A 14,486-nucleotide genomic window follows, 5' to 3' on the forward strand; every position below is an offset into this window, starting at 1 on the left:
GAATTCAATTAGTTCTTTTTATAGGCTGAAAGCTCTTTGTTTTGGGATATGAGGTTAATCTCTCCCAAGAACTTACTGCAAGCTCTCTGCCAATGTTCCTTCTCATAAAGAGGCAATTTAAGCATTAGCAAAAGGTACTACACTTTCTGCTGTCTGCTCCTGCAATTTGATGAAGTCTCATTATCCTTTCAGAATCAATCCAGAAAACTTTTCTACACAGGTCTTAAACTTTTTACAGTGTGCTAAAAATACCCATTCTAAGATACTTTCACTCAACCTGCAATGATCTTAGGATTTCATCCATTCCCAACACAAGGCTTCTATATCCATTACCAAGGAGCAACCTTCCACAATTTATTGTCAGCAAACACAGTGTTTGCTCTCCAAATCATAGAAAGACCTGAAAACCTTTTTAGTAGATGCTTGTAGTTAAGAGACTGTCTTGGATTGCCTTTTGCTTGGGACAATTTTGGTCAATTGTGTCTTACAAGTACCTTGCCACTGATATCATAACATTGTAGTGGGATAGGGTACAGCTCCTGGGCCAGCTTGCTCGCCTTGTCTTGTCTGTGTGATATAAGAATTGTTTCAGGACAGGCAGAGAGAGTTTATTTCCACAGAAATTGACCTTGAGGAGTAGCTGGGAGCATTGGCTCAAGCCAGGCATGAAAGCACCGAACTCAGAATACTGCAGCCAACATTGCTCCAGTTCCTGGGTATGCAAGTTGGCTGTACTTTTTCAAGAAGAATTCCAAGTGTCCTAAGGCATACCTCACTTAAAAGTATGCTTATGAGATTCCAAGGAGGTGCCTGGGGAAGCTGAGGCAGTCAGATGAAGTTTAAAATGGAGAGTCCAAGGCAGCGGGGGCTGTTGTCCTGTACCAAGGTGAGCTTTCTCACTATAGGCATTTTTGGATGGTGGGACAAACCCTAGTAAGCTCTGTTGGAAATGGCTTACCCCCTGACCTCAGCCCTTTTTAAGGGCACACTTTTACTGCCTGGCTAGAGTGACATTTTTTCTCCCTTGTTTAATAGAACCACATGGGGCAGGGGAAGCACATCTGGAACTTTAGGGGTGTTGGACACTTAAATATGCTGGAGTCTGGGAAAGGAGGCCCCAGAGTCTGCCTTTACAAATCTTAAACCCACCATGATAGGATGCTTCATCACATCCAACTTGGGATATATAACATATATGCATGTGTACTTGAAGGGTTTTAGTGGTGTCTCTTGATGGTGAATTCCAGATTTAGTGAAACCTAAGAATGTCCCCCTATACCCAAAGATGGCATGTTGGAAAAAGCTAACTGTCCTAGAAGAGGTGAGCTGTGCTATGGTGTCTGCAGTTCTTCCAAAGATGGCTCATGGGAAGAGGCTGAATGATTGAAACTAAGATCTCCAAGATTCTGCCAGGAGAGAGAGCACATGGCTATGACTTTGGTCAGAGGCAAGGAGACAAGCCCAGTTGATGAGACTCTAAAAGATTATCATTAACTAAACTTCTAAGATTTCAGGTAGTGGACTGTCCTTGCCTCTCACTTTGGGAAATCCTCTTAGTCTTTTGGACTGTGCCCAAAAATATGAAGAGTGGATGGGGTAGGCTGCTTAATCCGCAGCTGAGAGATGACACCTCAAAACTGCAGGCAGGAAACAGTCCACACTCAAATTGGTAGGAGTCTTTAAACTCAAACATCACCACCTTTTGAGCAAGGCTGCATCTCCCAAATATATCCAAGTTTCATTATCTGGGATGAACCCAAATAACGTCACTAACTGGGGACATGAATGTGTTCAGATATCCAAGTCTTTGTGGGCATTTCATTCAAACCAGCACAAGAAGATGGAAACTCAAGAGCCAGATCTGTCCATGGCCGGTGTTCAGGAAGGAGTGTCCTTGATCTACAGTTGAGGCTCCTCAACTTTGTGCACTGGCCCACCACCAATACTAGGATAATTGCTCAAAGTCAGTTGATGGCTGAGGCAATCTACAGTTTTGGCAGATCCTGCCTACATTAGAGTGGTCTTGAGTTTGAAAACTATCCTCAAGTAGACACTGTGATGACTTTCTCTTATTTAGGAAGCAGCAGGGAATTGAGTCCTGTCAGTTTTGTTATAGGGAAGCATCCTGAAGCTGTCAGTTCATTGCCAGGTTCTTTTAATCTCCAGCATGGGAGTAGGATGTTGCTCCAAAGGGAGATTGTTTCTGTGTGCATAGACATGGCTGTGGAGTATCTGAAACAGGCTAGCTTCACTTGGGAAGGAATGATCCTGGGAAGAGCAGCTTGGTTTAGAGAGCTAGTCCTTAAGATAAAACGTACACAATGGTTTAAACTAGCAACATATGTTCCCTACACCAGGCTAAGGAGCCTTCACTAAGGCATTGTGATACAGTAATAAAATGCCTAGGCTCACCTAATCAAGAAGCCATTGGGGTGGACAGATGAGTATTGTGGGGATTAACAAGGCAACTCCACATAGTTAAAAAGGAGGTTCATTTTGGGGTAGCTTACAGCCAATATAGCCGTTGGTTAAGAGAACCAGGAATGGTGAGGTGTAGTATAGCCAGGTTCTCTGGAGAACTCTGCTCTGTCTGCCATCCAGCATCACAAAGAACCAAGAGAGCTGGCACATCCAAATCTTGTGTCTTAAGGGCCCCCAGCTTGGCCCCGCCTCAGGTGCATGACATAGGAAGGTGTGTCAGGTACCAGAAACCTCACTAGGGTTAGTACATCTGGTCAAAGTTGGAACAGCTACCCAATAAAGATGACCTTAGACTGCTGCTTCTACTATGCTCTGGGATAGTTTTTGGTACTGATGAGCTGTTAGTTTCTGTCAGAAAGAATCTACCTTTGCACCCATCTGAAGTGGGTTTCTGGTTGGAGAAGTTGAGAGAAGGCCATGGACTTTGTTCTCTCTGGATATCTCTTACAAAATAGTGGTCAGATGAGGTCACTAGTTCTCTGCATGAGATGAAGTTACAATCCTGATCTTGCTCAGTTTCATAATACTTTGAAGTGTGGCACCCTTCATGAGCTCAGTTCGAAGAGCATGGGACTCTAGACTGGGTGAAATAATTTAAGAGTCTCTAAACTTGTATCGGGGAACATCTCTACCTGATTTTTGACATGCGTCTTGTCTGCCCTGAAAGGTCTGACTACAGTCCATGTTTATTCAAGAAACTCCACTGGGATTATGTAAGCTGTAAAATGAGACACCATTTAGGATGTAGGCTGCACGTATGTTCCACTGTCTGAGCTTAGGACCTGGTATGAATGACTTCATTGCTTACAGTGAAGCAGAAGCTTTCAATATGCCTATATCTCCTGAAGTTAAGCTGATTTCACAATTGCCTGTTTAGACTTGGCAAAGATTTGTGTCCACTATCGTCTACACATATGACAGACAGACTCGGGGAATAAACTAAGCACTTGGGGATTCAGATTCTAAGCTTTGAAAAATCAAGGAGCCCATGAAATGACTCAAACTTGTTATGTTCTTGAAAGTGGGCATGCATGGTTTACAGGTGAACACTTCCCTCCCCCCACCCAAGAAAATGTTGAGGTATGAAAAGGAATGTGGCTCAATTCTCAGGTGTGGAACTACAAGCTTGAACCTGGTGGTGGGTTCTGTCTCTGTGTGGTTCCTTATGATGGAAGACTTGATACATGATCAAGATACCTGTGCTTCTCTGTACCTGCCCAAGGCTCTAAAGTGTTGGTAACTGATTGCCAAAATTACCAGTTTGTCTGAACTCAACCTTATGTTGCTGAAACTCAGATGGATGTTTCTCATAGCCAGGGATCCTGTACTTTATAAGAGGTTATCAACATCCTTGGACTTCTTCCTAGTTACTCTTAGCACTTCCAGATGTGATAAGAGGAAAATTTTTCCTTCCTCAATGCTACAATTTTCCTGGGGTACCATCTCTCCTTAGGTTGGGAAATCTAGCTCACTGATGCTCCAGGACCTCCTAGATGTTTCCAAGTCCCCCATGGGCTTTCATGGGTGGAATTCTAAAGAGTTGTGCACATTTACATTATCTTAGAATTAGGGGAAAGCATATGCTTATCAAATACAAGATGATTTCCTCACCAATGCTTTGGCCCTTCCTTCCTCTTAGTTTACTTCCTATGGCCTAGAATAGGCCTCTTATCCATTATTTCATTTTGAAAATTCTTGCCACTTGATAGTGATCACAAAACCTGAAGACATGGCACTGACCTTTACTGTTCTTACCCCTGCTTGCACATATTTCTGCCCAGGGTATGAATGTGTTGTTATAACCTGACACCATGATCCATATGTACTTTGTGTAGATGATGAGGGAAAAACTAGTGAATGCTGGATGTCTGGAATGGACTGAAGTTGTGATTGATGCGTGTCTACACAAGGTACTGCTTGGATGAAGTCATAATTTGTTATGGGGGACCTAAAGACACATATGTGCAAACTCTTATCACTTACATTTCACCTCTCTGGTAAAATTGATCATTCATGAGAGGCAATGATACTTGGCAAGGATTTGCCCCACATGATAGTGGCTGTTGGTAGATGCTCAAAAAGGCAGGCTGGGCCATGATTATATCTCATTTTAAAAAAAGCCTATAGATTTATGATCTCCTTATCCCAGTCATAGAAAACAAAATCTCTATAAACCTAACATTGTTCTAGAAAGGAATTTGTGAACAGGACAGGTGGCCATTTGTGACATTGCCTTCATGTCTGTGTGGAAGTGGTATGGATTATTATATAGCATGCTTAGTGGCCTTCACTTGTGTAATGTAATGAGAATAAACTACTATAGCATGATTCCTAATTGTTCTCATTAATAAAAACCTGGAGTCAGATCTCGGGTAAAAGCTGAGAGATCAGGGAAGCAGAGCATCCAGCCACTAGTTCTTACCTCTACAAAATCCTCAGGCAAAAGGGATCTGAATCCTCTTATATTCCTCAGTCCAGCCATATTACTTTCTGTCTCTACCTTCCTAGTGCTGGGATTAGAGGCTTAAGATCCCAAGTCCTAGGATCAAACGTGTGTGCCACTACTGCATGGCCTCTAGGCTAACAAATGGCTTAGGTCTACACTCTGGTCTTCAGGCAAGCTTTATTTGTTAGACCACAAGCAAAATATCACCACAGACTACATGACTCATCTCTAGTAGCTTTGTGTAACACAGATGGCTTCAGACATGGCCCTTACCATAGTTAAGCTGTGCTAGCTTGCAGGTTGTGTATTCTGGGCCCTGATTAGACAGTGCCACTATGGCTAAACCAGGAGTCAGCAAAGCTGGCTGTGTACAGTTGTCAGCTGCAGCTATTTATGGATCCTGCAACACCTAGACTATTATATCTACTTATGTTTTTTCTTCGCTATCCCTTAGAATGCTTCATGACTTCCAGAATAACATAGCCTAGGTCAACATGCATTTGGTGGGTTTTTGCCTTTCCATTTCTTCCCATTAATATAATAAATACTCAGACATCATCATGTACCAGGCTCTGCTACAGGCTTCTGTGCTGATCCATGAACCCAGAGATGGTCTGTGTAGTCTATCACTGTGTGTTCCCCTCACTGTGCCTTCACCTCTGTCTCTTGGCTCTTCCACAGAGGGAGAGCAAAGCTTTTTCCACATTAGATAATGCTTCGTTGGGAACACCTCCTGGTCTTCATTGTCCACCCCTAACAACCTCATGCTGTGGATATCATTCTATATAAATAAAACACTGATGGCCAGTGACCAGACAGGAAGTATAGTCGGGACAAGGGAGAGAGGAGAATTGGGGAAACAGGAAGAAGGAAGGAGGGACAGTGCAGCCACCGCCAGGACAAGCAGCATGTAAAGACACTGGTAAGCCACCAGCCACGTAGCAAGGTATAGATTTATAGAAATGGGTTAATTTAAGTTATATAAGAACAGTTAGCAAGAAGCCTGCCACGGCCATACAGTTTATAAGTAATATAAGCGTCTGAGTGATTAATTTATACCTGGATTGTGGGACTGCAGGGCTTGGTGGAACCTGGAGAGAAGCCCTCAAGCAACAACCTCATGTCTAGATTCCTAATTTCAAGACAATGTTTGGATGTTGGTTGTGTTTAGGAGTCTCCTTGGAGTCCCACACAAGTCAGCTTTGGTTGTCTTAGGATTTCAGCCAGAGTTTTAATTTTCTAGGTAGAATTTAGCCTTCATTTTGAAGGCCATGACATAGATCCTTCCGTGTTTCCTTGGATCTCTGGACCTTATGCCACATGGAATATAAATTATTTTCACAGCTTTGTGTGGTGCTGGTGGCTGCAATGTTGAGTTTCAGAGCTAGAAGCTCTGAGCAGGCTATATAAGCCTGGGCTGTGTAGAGGCTTCAGGAAGCTTCTTCTGAAGGTCCTGGTTTCCATCCCTTTGGGACTGTGTCAGGTGACCAGGAGCATAGTGTTCTTCAGGAGCGGGAGAAAGTGCTGGCTCTGGAAGTGCTTTCAAGCCTCACTAGATGTAGGAGTTCAGTTTTCATCCTTCCTGTGTGGGCTGCTTGCCACAAGCAAGGATTTCAGAACCTAGTAGGCACTGACAAGTGAAGTTCTATGTGCACTATGTCCAGCTGCAAAATACAGCCTGAATGTAGAGTTTAACAATAGCACCTCTGTTGGAAGTATCAGTGTGTCCCCCTGTCACAGAGGTCTTAGGACCATTGCTGCTCTTGGTAATCCTGTGAGCAGTGGCTGCAGATTTATGGTAACACATAGAAAACATGGTGGGTGGTGTCATCAACTTCATGAAAGTGTGTTGTTTTTACTGCCCAGGGAAGAAAGCTCCCAACTAGTGTGCCATCAGCTGCTAGTTCAGTGACATACACTGTCTTTTGCCTCATACCTTATCAGGTTGAATACAAAACACATTATGAATGGCAGGATTTTGTATCAGGTTTCAAAGTATTTTGATTCTGCCCCACTCCTATATTCTTGCCTTCTGTCTCCTAAAGTGTGGCTGCCTGAATATATGTTTGATAAGTGTCCTTTCTAGTGGGCAAGGATGGCTATAATGATGTTTAGGCATAAATTTGTCACCCATCTCGTATGGAATTCTTCACTGTATTGGATCAGATAAGTTTCTCCTAAATTTGGAAAAATTGTAAGAAGACATGAGTTGTTCTCATACTAAATGTTGAAGTGCACAATTCAGTGCTAATCATATAATTGTCCATATTCCTTGGGTTTACCAAGTGTGTGTATTGTACACAGGACTCCAACAACTTTGTATTGCTTCTTGGCACCTCATGGTAAAAAGTGACCTAAAATTAGCAACACCATTGTCTGTTACAGACTTGAATCTAATGTCACGTTCAGAATTGGTTGCGGTGGGGGTACCAGGAACCTCCAGGTTAAAATTAGGTTTATTACTGAAAGTAGATCACACATCATGGAGCCTATGTCCTAACTAAGATCCCTGTAAGCTGGGAAGCAGGAATGCTGATGGGAACAATTGAGTCCGGGTCAGTGTTGAGAGCTCAGGGAATCTGGAATCATAACCCAATGAGGATGAAGATCTGAGTGCTAGAGGATCTGGGATGTAGCTCCCACTGTGAGGAAGAAGACCAGATAGTCAAAGGACCAGGGAATGTAATAGCCATTATAAAAGCCTCATAGTACTGTATCAACCGGGCATGTAACTATCACATGAAGATACAGTCTGACAGCCAATGTATGCTGACTGTAATACCCCCATAAAGATAAAGACCAAGAGCTAGAAGATCTAGGGCTGTAACTTTCCCATGAGAATGAAGCCCGTGAGTTCTGAGAACCAGGGCATTCATATTTTGCTTCTGGTACTCTTGGTTACCATGTTTCAAAGCTTGGAGTTCCCGAGAAAGATATAATCCAATAATTCTATCTGCCTCCATGCCCATGTTGGTAGACAGTTCTTCCACACTATGGCTGGATGCCCTCAAAAGCTGTGATGCCTCCAAATGCTCTCCCTGACACTTTACCAAGGAACTCGGTCTCAGGAGTCCTCATTAGTTCTCCTACCTTTGGTGACATTAGAATGATTGTGCCAAACAGGTGGTTTAATGGCCACCATCACTGATCATACCTTATCTGCTATGGGCAATCAGGTGGCATGATGAATTTTGGGCTCTTGTGGAGCTATGGTAGGAGCATAAGAGACTGATCCCAACACAATCTGTAAGAATCTGTCTGGTCTGACCTTAGGGATGAGTCTGTCTTGTTTGGTGATTCTGGGGAAATGGTTCAGAGGATTTTACCAGGCTGTAAGCAGTGAAACGCAAGTGCTCATGGTTCAGACGTATCCAATCTTGTTACTGAAACTAGATGCTTTCTTCTAGCTGTATGCCTGCATAGCCTGAGACCAGGGCCTCAGGCCCAGCTCTGACTCTTGAGGGATTCCTGCAGTCATACAGAAGTAAACCAGGCAGGAGGAGTAAGTACAAGGCTGTGGAGTGTTCAGTCCTCTCCTGAGCTGCTTTCTGCTGCTTTCCTTGTAATGTTCCTCTCACCTAACATGGATTGTAACCCTTTTCCTCCCAATAGAGTACTATCTACTTGTCCCCTTTAAAACTCACCAAAGGATGTATTTACTGCTTGTTTTTTAATTTATTATTCCTTGACACTTATGGGGGGGCTGCCACCTGTCTCCCACGTAAATACATGGAGGTTTATTCATTCTTATGGAAGCCCAGCTTAGCATCACTAGATTCCTGCCACCTTTTAAGTTATGCCATCTACCTTTTGCCTCCTGGCTTTCATCTTCTCTGTTCTATATTCCTTTCTTTACTTCTGTGGCTTGCTGTGTATCTGGGTGCCTGGCCCCTGATGTCCATTTCAGTGACAATATTTTCACATTCTACCTCATTGCCTGAAAGAGTCAGAGGACTGTTGCAATTCTGTCGGTTAATCCATTGAAAACTTCCAAGGGTCATGTGGGAAAGGGAGAGACTGGCCATCTGGAATTTAACCCCCAGCAGGAGTATGGTATATTAAACTGAACTCTAGGCTGCCCTCTAGTAGAAGAAGCTTCATAGGGCTTTGCTGACTTGGAGTCCAAGAGGCAGAGTACTGTGCCTATCACAGTCAATATATTGACTCATGCACTTAGAATGTGCATCTGATATGTCTCTGCATGGGACCCAAACACTAGTCACCCTTATAGCTGTAACACAGAGGCTTAATCTGGAAATATGGATTTAAAAAAATAGAAAAATATTTGAAATGCTGGGAATGAGAGGGCTGTGTGCTCTGATGCGGTGTGATGACACACCAACAACCCAGAAACATAGGACATTGATTATATGCAATGGACGGCAGATTGTCTCTACTGATGGTAGTGCATCTCGGTGGGGGACAGTCTCAAACTGAAATAATCCCAGGGAGGACTTTTCCCATCCTCTACAGTAGGCTTCCATAGCTCCTTACCAAGCACAGCAACTTTCCACAATTTGTTGTTTGCAAGGAAATGTCTACTCTCCTTGTCATTAATACAGGAGTGAAAGCATTTATGGCAGATGATTGTAACAAAAGAGATTGTCTTGGGTTTTCTTTTTGACCTTATTATATCCAAGAGTTTGGGACAGATTTGCAAAGTTTGTGAAATCTCTCCACAATGCTTTGCCATAGATATCATTGTACTTCAGAGGGGCCAGATACAGGTCCTGGGCCAGCTTGCTCAGCATTGACGTGTAGTTTAGCAGTTGTTTCAGGACAGGCAGAGAGAGTTTATTTCCATAGAAATTAAGCTGGAGGAGGAGATGGGAGCATCGGCTGAGGGCAGTCATGAAGCACTGAACTCAGAATCCTCCAGCCACTACTGTTCCAGATCCAGGGTGGGCAAAGTAGCTGGCACTCAGGAATTCCAAGTGGTTTAAGACACACGACACTTCAGTGTGCTTATGAGAATCCAGGGACAGCCTGGGGGAGCTGAGGCAGTCAGATAGAGTTCAAATGGAGAGTGACAGGCAGGGTCCTCCAGTCCTCTTCCATGGATGAGCTTTCTCAGTGTGGGCCTTTTTGGAGCGTGGGGGCATACACTAGCAACCTCTGTTGGAAATGACTTACCCCCACCACCAGCCCTTTTTAAGGGCACATCTTACTGCCAGGCTGCATTGATATTTTTTCTCTCCTGTTTAAAAGAACCACATTGGGCAGGGGAAGCAATCTGGAACTTTAGGGGTGTTGATCACTTGAAAATGTGCTGGAGTCTGGGGCAGGATGGCCCAGGAGTCTGCTTTCAAGAATCTCAAACAGCACACCAGGATGCTTCATCACATCCACCTGTAGATATATAACATATACACATGTGTACTTAAAGGGCTTTAGTGGTGTCTCTTGATGCTGAATTCCAGATTTAGTGATATCTAAGAATGTCCCCCTATGCCCAAAAAATGGCATGTTGCAGAAGCTGTCTTAGCAGAGGAGAGCTGTGCTAGGGTGTCTGCAGTCCCTCCAAAGGTGGCTCATGAGAAGAGGATGAATTAAGGTATCCATGGTTCTGACAGAGAGAAGTTGGCTATAAATTTGGTCAGAGGCCGGAGGACTTGTGCAATTGATCAGACTCTAGAGTACCCTAGACTGAACTTCTAAGTGTTCAGGTAGTGAACTGGCCTGGCTGTGCTTGCCTCTCACTTTGTGAAATCCTCTGAACCTGTTGAACTCTGCCCACGATTGTAAAGAGTGGAAGCGGCAGGCTGCTTAAATGGCATCGAGAGCTCACACCTCAAAACTGTAAGAAGGAAAGAGTCTACACTCTAAATAGAAGGAGTCTTTGAGTGTAAAGACCACCACCTTGAGCAAGGCTGCATCTCCTATATATACCTGAATAGTGTCAGTAACTGGAGACATGCTTGTATTCAGATGTCCAAGTGTATGGGAGCATTTCATCCAAACCAGCACAAGAAGTTGTAGGCTCAAAGCCAGATCTGCCCATGGGCAGTCTTCAAGAAGGAATGTCCCTGCTGTACAGTGGAGGCTCCTCAACTTTGTGCACTGGCCTACCACCAATACTAGGATAATTGCTCCAAGTCAGTTGATGGCTGGGGCAATCTACAGGTTCAGCAGGAATCACTTAGATTTGTGATTTCTGGAGTTTGAAAACTATCCTCGAGTAGACACTGCAATGACTTTGTCTCATTTTGGAAGCATTAGGGAAATTGGGGTCCTGTTAGTTTTCTTATAGGGCAGAATCCTGAAGCTGTCACTACCTTGCAGGTATCTTTTGATGTCCAGCACATGAGTTGGAAGTCACCCCAAAGGGAGAATTGTTTCTGAGTGCTTAGAAATGACTGATGCCATTGCTTCGACTTTGGCCATGGAGTAAAAGGAACAGGCTGGTTTCACTTGGGAAGAAATGATTCTGGGGACAGCAGCCTGTTCTTGAAAGCTGATCTAAGTTTCAGTAGGGCATGTTGATTTAAGCTAGCGATTTGGATTCCTTTGAGTGGGCTAAGTAGTCTTTAATTAGGCATTGGGATGTAAGAATAAAATGCCTATGACTCATCTAACGAAGCAACCATTTGTGTGGAGAGATGACTTCAGATTGTCTGTCCAATTACTCTCTGAGATTGTTTTTGGTACTGATGGGCTGTTAGTTCCAGTCTGTCTGGTAGTGTTTACTTTTACACTCGTCAGGCGTGTCTTCTGGTTGGAGAAGTTTTGAGGAGGTGCATGGGCTTTGCTGTCTGTGGATGTCAGAGGATGGGTAGGCCATTTGGTGTAAACCTGACAAGGGATCCTGCAGCAAATACCAGCGGGAAACAATGTTGGTGAGGGTGTCTCAAAGACACAGTTCTTTTGATTTTTGTATTTTTCTTATCAACAGATATGTAGTGTCTGTGTCCTGCTGATAAGGGTCTTGAAAGATTTTATGATAAATGATTGAATCACATGACTGTGTCTACTTGTGATGAGCATTTCGTCTCATCTGTTGCTGCTGGTCTGTGAAAGGACCATTATGGCTAGCACTTTCATGGTTTTAGCGTTATCTATTGATTTAACCAAAACTGTGCAGTCAAAAGAACCTTAAGCAAGGAAGTCTGGGTTATTTCACTTGTACTTAGATGTCACAGTCCATCACTGAAGGAAGTCAGGGCAGGAGGCTGGGTCAGGAACACTGGGGAAAAACTGCTTACTAGCTTGTTGTCTGGTCTGTATTCAGCTGGCTTTCTGATCTAGTTGAGGCTCATCTACTTAGGGATGCTGCCATCCATAGTGGGCTGGGCCCTTCACATCAGTCAATACAATCTCCTACAGATGTGTCCACTAGCTAATCTGATCTGAGAAGTTCTTCAGATTCCTATCTTCCCAAGTGAATAGTTTGAATGCCAAGAATAATCAGTACATTGGTTTAAATGGTGGAATAAGCAAGAACTTCATTCCTAAGAAGACCAAGTTCCTTAACCTTGGGACCTCATCAGTCTCATGGATTCTATGAATTCTCATCACCCTTCAACACCAATTCTAGAGAAGATACACCCTTGGAAAGTCATGGGTCTTGTATTTTTTGCCTTTTCTGCACTAGGAACAGTGTGTTTTAGGCAAGAGTTCAGATGACCTGTCTGTACCCACAACAAGAACAATTAGACTACCCTGAGTGTGTGTGAATGAACAGCCCCAATCAACTGAATCACTCACTGAAGATAACAGGAAGAAGCGACTTCTTCCATTAGTCTTTATTTCCCATTGTATGATAAAATACTGAGAACAAAAGCAACTCTAGGGGAGAGAGGGAGAGGTCTTATCTCACAGTTCAGTGGTACAGTCCACCATAGTATGGAAGTGACAGAGCAGGAGCTTGCTTGATGAAACCAGTCATGTATATCTATGTTTAAGCAGAGTAATGCCAAGTAATCCATGTGGGCTTGCTTAGTGCTCCACTATTTTCTGTCTTGAAAAGGTCAGGACCTCAAGCCTAGACTTTATTCCTAGGGTGTGGTGCTACTTGCAGTTCAGATCGTCTCCCTACATTAATCAAGAAAATACCTTAGACATTCTGAGTCTGACTTGATCTGTATACTCTCCCACAAGTTTCTAGAACATCCTTCCTAGATGATTCTATTGTGAAGTTAATTGTGCCCCCAAAATTTTTCTACCTATAGTTAGAATAGCTAGAATTCTATAATGATGGTTCTACTTGGTGCTGCAACTTGAGTGCACTGCATTTTGTATAAGGATTCTCTAGAGGAGCAGAAACAATGAGATGAGTAGATATGCTATTCAAGGACTGAGTCAGTTTGCATCAAAACAGCAACAGTGGCTGAATCACATCTGAGAAGCTGAGAAACCAATAGTTGCTGGGTCTTGGAGGTTGTCAAGGACCTAAGCACTTGTAGTATTCTCACAGCAGCTGTCACTGAGTTTGGAGTCTGTGAGGCTGCGTGCCTCAGCAGTGTTAATATGTCATACTGAACCTGAAAGGTTCTTGGAGAGCTCTCCAGTCATGAGTCCACAATAGAAGACATTCAAAGCTGGTTCTGTTTGAGCAACAGGATAAATCAACTCAGAAGCAAGGGGGAAGGCAAGGCATCTTCTGCCACATCCTTGTTCTGACTTTGACCCACTTTACTTATTTCATGAATTATAACCCACCTTTCCTGATTAATTTGCATCCCTATAGAATGCAGAGGCTCTACGAATTGGTTTCCCTTTTACTATATGAGGGGGAATCCAATTAGTTCTTTTTATAGGCTGAAGTCTCTTTGTTTTGGGATACACTGTTAATCTCTCCCAAGAACTTATTGCAAGCTCTTTGCCAATGTTCATTTTCTGCTCATAATGAGGCATTTTCAGCATTAGCAAAAGGTACTACAACTTATGCTATCTGTACCTGCAATTTGATGAAGTCTCATTTTCCTTTCAGAATCAATTCTGAAACCTTTTCTACATAGGTCTTAAATATTTTACAGTGTGCTAAAAATAGTCATGCTAAGATACCTTCTCTCTGCTTGAGAACTCCTGTGGGAAATGAGTAGAAGCTAAAGTAACTAAAATATAATCAAGCTTTGGTCCCAGTGATCCACATTTGCAACTTGTAATTTCTTTTCCACCAGAGACAATATTCTGCCAGCCTCAGCTGATAATATTCTTGGACTATTTAAGTCCTTACTGCATGATAGGGTTAGAAATAAATTACTTAGCTCTTGAGCAGGTAATCCAGTTGTGGGTTATATCCAGTTAATCTCTCCCAGCAGTCTTTGAAAATCATTAATGTTATTGCTCTCTCCTGGTTTGTACTTGCTGTGGTTGAGTTTTTTGTAAACCTATCCTAGTCTGATTGTGAGAGGTGGCCATAAGTGGTGCACAGGGTTTCCAAGTGCTTCTTCTAGCCCCTGAGCCACTCTGTAAGGCAGCCTATTAGAACATCATACCATTTATATTACATAAAGATGCTGGATGGCCAAACACCCTAATTGTGCTAGAAACCCCATCCAACGACTGAGGGATCTGGATGCAGAGATCCACAGCTAGGCCCCAGGTGGAGCTCCAGGAG

The 14,486-nt window shown here is 43.2% G+C and overlaps 1 pseudogene; it reads right to left on the reverse strand.

Annotated features, from left to right (window-relative positions):
- LOC114689441 overlaps positions 1-14,486 on the reverse strand; it is an 88,354-nt pseudogene that overhangs the window by 73,261 nt on the left and 607 nt on the right.

The sequence above is a fragment of the Peromyscus leucopus genome, chromosome 10 (assembly GCF_004664715.2).
Source record: "Peromyscus leucopus breed LL Stock chromosome 10, UCI_PerLeu_2.1, whole genome shotgun sequence".
Lineage (NCBI taxonomy): Eukaryota > Metazoa > Chordata > Mammalia > Rodentia > Cricetidae > Peromyscus > Peromyscus leucopus.